The sequence below is a fragment of the Oncorhynchus mykiss genome, chromosome 25, assembly GCF_057628025.1.
Source record: "Oncorhynchus mykiss isolate SJ-2025 chromosome 25, ASM5762802v1, whole genome shotgun sequence".
Taxonomy (NCBI): Eukaryota; Metazoa; Chordata; class Actinopteri; order Salmoniformes; family Salmonidae; genus Oncorhynchus; species Oncorhynchus mykiss.
This window is the reverse complement of record NC_143046.1, coordinates 59146571-59152900: the sequence shown is the minus strand read 5'-3', so window position 1 is coordinate 59152900 and position 6330 is coordinate 59146571. Positions and strand designations below refer to the sequence as shown.

General features: G+C 40.5%; 1 long non-coding RNA gene across 1 annotated transcript; it reads right to left on the bottom strand.

The window, feature by feature from the left end:
- Positions 1-3963: 3963 nt before the first annotated feature.
- On the bottom strand, positions 3964-5187 carry LOC110505372 (uncharacterized). The gene is made up of 2 exons (XR_016491909.1): positions 5035-5187; positions 3964-4321 (listed from the first exon to the last, which is right to left on the bottom strand). It is a non-coding gene; the product is annotated as an uncharacterized LOC110505372 (long non-coding RNA).
- Positions 5188-6330: the final 1143 nt, after the last annotated feature.

Below are 6330 nucleotides of genomic sequence, written 5' to 3'. Positions count from 1 at the left end.
TGACGTGCATGGTAAGGTTCTGTTGTGACTGAGGTAATGATATTCAAAGGCAGAATAGTAATCATTAAACCTTAGAGTTTCCTTGGGTCATTGCGGATTCCACCATGTTAGATTTTGAAGACTCAACAATTTAGAACCTTTACAGAACATATCACCTGCCAGTTCATCATCTAGTCCCAGTGTTTTCTAGCCTCGTAAACCAGCCCGACCGCTGTTCTCAATTGTTTCACTTCGAGCTTAGATTTGCATCTAATTTAAATTAAAATGCACACACCATAACTATCATGTACAACAAGCAGATGTGAGCTTTCATGCTGTTCCTTAAGATGTCTTATGATAAACAGCCTACTTTACCTCAAAGGTGGTGAAGTAGGAAACACCATGCAGGGTGGAGATGGATGCAAAAGAGAGGGATTCAAATTAAAACAAATGGATGTAAAATCAATGCAAACTCCTTCCACAGCAAGAGGCTGTGTGCAGACCATGGAAAACTTGAGCCCCAAGGATAAACTCAACAACAACAAAAAAAATCAAGAACTTGCAAACCTGGTTCAGTCCATGAGGAGATGATGCACTGCAGTACTTAATGCAGCTGGTGGCCACACCAGATACTGACTGTTACTTTTTTTGACCCCCCTTTGTTCAGGGACACATTATTCCATTTATGTTAGTCACATGTCTGTGGAACTTGTTCAGTTTATGTCTCAGTTGTTGAATCTTGTTATGTTCATACAAATATTTACACATGTTAAGTTTGCTGTAAATAAACACAGTTGACAGTGAGAGGATGTTTATTTTTTTGCTGAATTTACATATGAATCACTTGAGGACCTTTTAGCGATGCTCATGTAGAAATGTCAGAGGGACTTGTTTTATCTTGATGTGATCTGTTTTGTTTCTTGAACAACACTTCCGCACATCTTTGGCAAAGTTCTGATTCCGACTGAAGGTGTAAATGAAAAGGTGCAAACCATCAGGCACCTGTATCTTGCTGCCAACCAATACACCTTGACGGAGCGTCGCTCATCAGAAGCAGGAAAACAAGGATTTAAGGAGATGAACCCATTTGGTTGATGCATAGAATCCATGGTGTAGGTGGTTTAGGTAACTGATAAGATGCTTTGCTCACAGGGAGAAGAGGGACACGAAATTACTCGATTGGTACCAGTGGTGATGTTAGCATGTAAATCTTGGTGGGGCAAAAAAAATAAAAAGTGGGATGGATGAGAGCAAAGGCACTACACAACACTAAACAATACATGAATTGCACTATAACAGTGACAAACGGTGCCCACAAACTGTTTGGGCCTTCATAAAGCTGTCCCAACATCTTACCGCTGTTACACTTGGCTATCATTAGAGCCTTGTCTGGCAGCCAAACAGTTCATTCAGCCTCATGTACTGCCTTTAAAAAAAGATAGCTGATATGGCTGACTTGCATAAACAAATGTAGATTCTAATGACAATTGAGATGTACAAACTATGGCATAAGGGGACAACAAACAGATAAGAGGCCATCCGGAATTTCGATTAAGACAATGAGCGAGCTAGGATTGACGTAGTCAATATAACTATTTGTTTAGCACTTTTGAAATGTCCAGCGACAGAATTCAGAACATAGGCCGATCTTACGGCTTTCTCCCTGTACACCAAGTCAGAATCGCAGGATAAGTAAAGGGGACATATAAGCAGACAATGAAAGCTTGATGATTACATTTCTCTAAGGTTATAGGCTGTGCACCACCAAGTCAGGTTATAGGCTTGTGCACCACCAAGTCAGAATAGTAGGTGAAAAAAAGAGGGGTAAAATAGACCAAATTATGAGGGTGATGCACATGGGCTACTAACAGTTTACTACACAAGTATTACTTTCTTAGCTACAGTATACATATCTCCCTGGCATATTACATCATTTATGCAGCAGGATACACAACATTTTTGGACTCACCTTGTGCTGTGCTCACTTGAACAGGAAGGTGACACGGCGGTCCTTCGTGGGCAAATTTTGTCATCAAAGTCTGGCATTCTCTGGATGTATGGTGCCTTCTAGACAACTGGGAACAAAAAACAAGGTCAAATCATGACATCATTGATCTTCAGGTTGTAGCTCTAGAATGAGGCCCAGTTCCCAATTTACAATTCGGAGTTGGATGACCGTTCAAAATGTATTTCCCAAGCGGAGCTCGTTTTTTTACCGAATTCCCAGTTAACTTGACTTCAGTGAATTCAAGACTTCCCAGATCCGAGTCAATTGTTTTGAGTGTGGCACAAATCATGCTTCATTGACAGTATGGCCAATGTTGAATGTTTATCAATTTAAAACTTGGAAAACGATCCCAGATTTGAGACAACACAGCCACTCCACTGAATAGCAGGCTAGTGATTGCTTTGCAATGCTTGCAGTTAGCTACATTCACTGATTCCTTCCAATCCACTCTGTTGAATTTGCGATTTCCAACTTGTGTAATATTTATGTCCAATGGCCGATGAGCACCGATGCACTATCATTTCTCTTAATATGACAAGGATTAAAAAGGATTTGCCAGTAGATTGTCGACTTGAATCATGACTGCTAGCTAAGATGTTGAAAGTATGTTGACAGTCCAATCAAAGCTACTGTAGATAAAGTGATTTGACATAATTTTATCTGTGGCCAATGACCTTGAGCCTTCTCGGATGGACACTTCTAAATGTAACTATGGCAGCACCCAAGGGGCTTGAATTTTCAAGGTCTCCCCTCCCCACAAGTCACAGAACAGAGATAATCATGGTGCAACTAGAGAACATTACCGACATGCACTACATACTTCCGCTGGCTACCCCACCACAGAAAGCACTGAGATAGGCTGAAACACCTGCATTTTGAATCTGCCTTAAGAAAGCAAAAGAGACCATGTTTGTATGCAATACTTTTTTTTTTTTTTTTTACAGATGTGACACGTTAATGCCAAACATGCAAAACAGGTAAGCCCCAAAAACAAATTGAGAATGACCAATCTACAGCATCAGTTCAAACCCCCTAAGGTCAATTAGCATTAAATCCCCACCAAACTCAGCTTAAGATGTTTTTTTGCATGGGATGCATCTCAATCCACCACCATCTGCCTGTGTGTAAGGTGTCAGTAAGACCATGAGACATCCCAAAAACCAGTCTACTCACTTCACTATAGCAAACACATTCAGTTTCTCTACAACCATCTTGGGACTAGTCTGAACAGCCTCTGAGTCTGTAGCATATGAACAGTCTACACGCTACAACTCCTCTGGAAAGGTCAGACTCAAACATCGCTTGAAGGTCCCACAGTATCAGTTGAATAGACTTTTCCAGAAAAGTATCCTGATCTCTCAGATCTAGCTAGGGCAGACCGAACAAACTATGGGCTCGTCACAAATTACATTAGTTGAGTCAAGGGAGTTGTGAAATAGGAAAAATATCCTTGGTATGACCTTATAAACCACACAATATAGCTTAGAAACCCCTGGCTTAGACTTATGGGATGATCAGTCTAAAAAGTTAAGCATCCCTTTGGCTGAGAGCCAACCAGCAAGACCCAGTGTCAAGAAACTAGTGTTAGTTCAAATATACTTTACAGCCAGCCTTTCCCTGAACATCTTTGTAGGCCAGTTAGTAAATTACTGGTCACAGGTCAATGTAGCTAGGGTAAAGTAAACTAATTAAAGCAGCCTACAACAGAGTCAACTGTCAGGAAACTGAATGTTTTGGCCACAAGGAATGCAAGACATGTCCTAGTTGATATGGCATAAATGCTACAACTGGCCAAAGGTGAACATTCTTATACCCCATTCTAAAATAAGGATTTAAATTGTGGCACATCAAACCTAGTCTACCTTTGGAAATCCCTGGGTTCAGCTACGTGATCAATAAAGGGGCTGGACACAAGTGGAACAAAGCAAATTACTTGGCAGGTCAAGCTTTAGAATTTAGAGACAGGAGGAGAAACATTATGTTAAAGTATTTTTATTATACAAGAAACGTGTCACAAGTATTCTACATTTCAAAGGTTTATTGAACCTGGCCATAAAAAAACAAATCTAGCATATCACATGATTCATACAAAATTTAAGTCTAGCCGGTGTCTGTTCACTGCTCAACAGCCCTCTAGAAGCGCCCCTGTAGTGAGCCCCCCACCATGATGGGTATGATGAGCGTGAAGGAGCTGGATTGCAAAGATGCACTGGCTCCTTTGGCAATGTTGTTCTTGGTGACATCGGGTATCTTGGTCATGTTGGAACTCGCACCGCCAGCTTTGGTCGTAGCATTCATGGCAGGGGACTGTGGGGTAGTGTGTTGCGCGTGGACCTAAAACAGGAGAGCAAGAGGGGCTTGTCACACGTGGAAAACACGTAAACTTGAAACATTTGACTAATCGGGACAATTAGCAATAGGACCCCACTTTCGTACAACTAATTTTAAAAAGGGCAAACGTTCAGCTAGGCACACGGAGTAGCCTAGGCAGTAAAAATACAATAGCCCTATGGCAATTTGTTCCAACAAAATGCACCTTAGACATCTTAATACATGTAAGTGCCATCACCTTGTGGACAATGGTTTCCAAAGCCTATAGGGTAATGGGCAACGTCCTGCATTTTAATTTCGAAGTGGAGGATTAAAAAAATACCGTCCCGCTCAAATTACATTAGCCAGCCTACGCATGTCGTAGTAACGTTAGGGTACTGAATCCTTGATCTGTCTGAAGAGGCTTCACCGTTCCACATTGCGCTGGAACGCTAGATTATGCCAACATGTCAATCATATTGAATGAAAACATCTGAGGTCAATTACGCGCGCCATCATTCGCTTGTCAATGAGATGGGGGAAACAAAGTCAATGTCGAAAATCATACATATAAGATAAATAGTAGCAAATTTCAGTTTGATTAATAAGCCATATTGAACGTTCGACGGTCCTGTTGAAATACATTTGCTCTCCAGAATAATGGGTAGCATAATTCAAATCTGGTTTTACCTGAAACAAACATGGTAAAAAGTACATTTTAGAGGAAAAGTCCTGACCTGTGACGAAAAACGCATGGCAAGGAGAAGGAACCCAATGTAAGCCATCACCATTTTAGTCATCTTGTTATTGGTTTCTTCCCAGCAACAATTGCGCGTAATGTAGCTTTCCTGCCTTCGTCTTTTCTCAAGATAAATGACTGGAGGAACAAACACAGGGGATTTTATACCACCACCGAGTGTGACGTTGGGCAACACTGCGCATCTCCCAAACCACCTGTTCAGCCTTCCAATCAAATGGAAACCTACAGTTTATCAGAAACATCCCATAAACTACACCTCTGAGACCTCTTCTTATACGTTTTAGGGTGTACCTGTCAGCAATACAAATAGCCTTTGTGTTTATAATCATTGTCTTTTGATATGAATTAACTGGTTTACAATTTGAAGAGTTTGAGACAATTATTCTCTCTACCTTCCTCCTCAGAGAAGGTTAAATCCATGAGCACGATGGGGACATTTTTCAAACAATAATAATTATACAGTTAGTCTAGTTTATGTTGTTCAAAATAAATTTACGGGGATATTTTGCCTGGTAAATGGCAAAGAAACGTTTTACAGATAAGCAGCTCTTATAGCGACCTCTTCCGGTAAATATAAGCTTTTAACCACAACGCAATCGGTTCATTTGTCTATTCCCCGTCCGTAGTAGTAGACCTATTGGTCTTACATGGAAGCAAAAATTCACCGGCACTGACAAAGGTCAACTGAATACTCGAAAAGTACATTTCCTAAAGAAAATCTGTGTGCTTGCTAGCTTGTCTTGAAGTAATATGGATGATAGAAAAGGATAGCTGGAACAGGTGAAAGTTGATTGGGTGTCTCTAGCTTGAACGGTTTTAGTTAGGCCTATAATATTACTGTTGGTGTGTTATTTATGCTAATTCATGAAAATGTAAATAGTTCAAATTTATAAAGTTTTGAAAATGTTGAAGTTGTTTTAATGTTTGTAGCTGAAATGGTGAAAGAGCAGTAGCATTTAAAATGTCTATCACTGTGTTCTTATGGTTGGCATTGGGAGATTCTCTATTGGTCTAAAGCCCATCCTCCATAGCCGCAGGAAGTAGGGGTGCTGGTGCTGCGGTGGAGATGGAGTTCTTTGAAATCAAATCAAATTTTATTCATCACATGCTTCGTAAACAACAGGTGTAAACTGACAGTGAAATGCTTATTTTACGGGCCATTCCCAACAATGCAGAGAGAAAGAAAATAGAGAAATATTGGAAAAGTAGTAAACATTTTCAGTCAGCAAGCCCTACTCAAAACATCTTCCCGCGGCTATGCCATCCTCTCCTT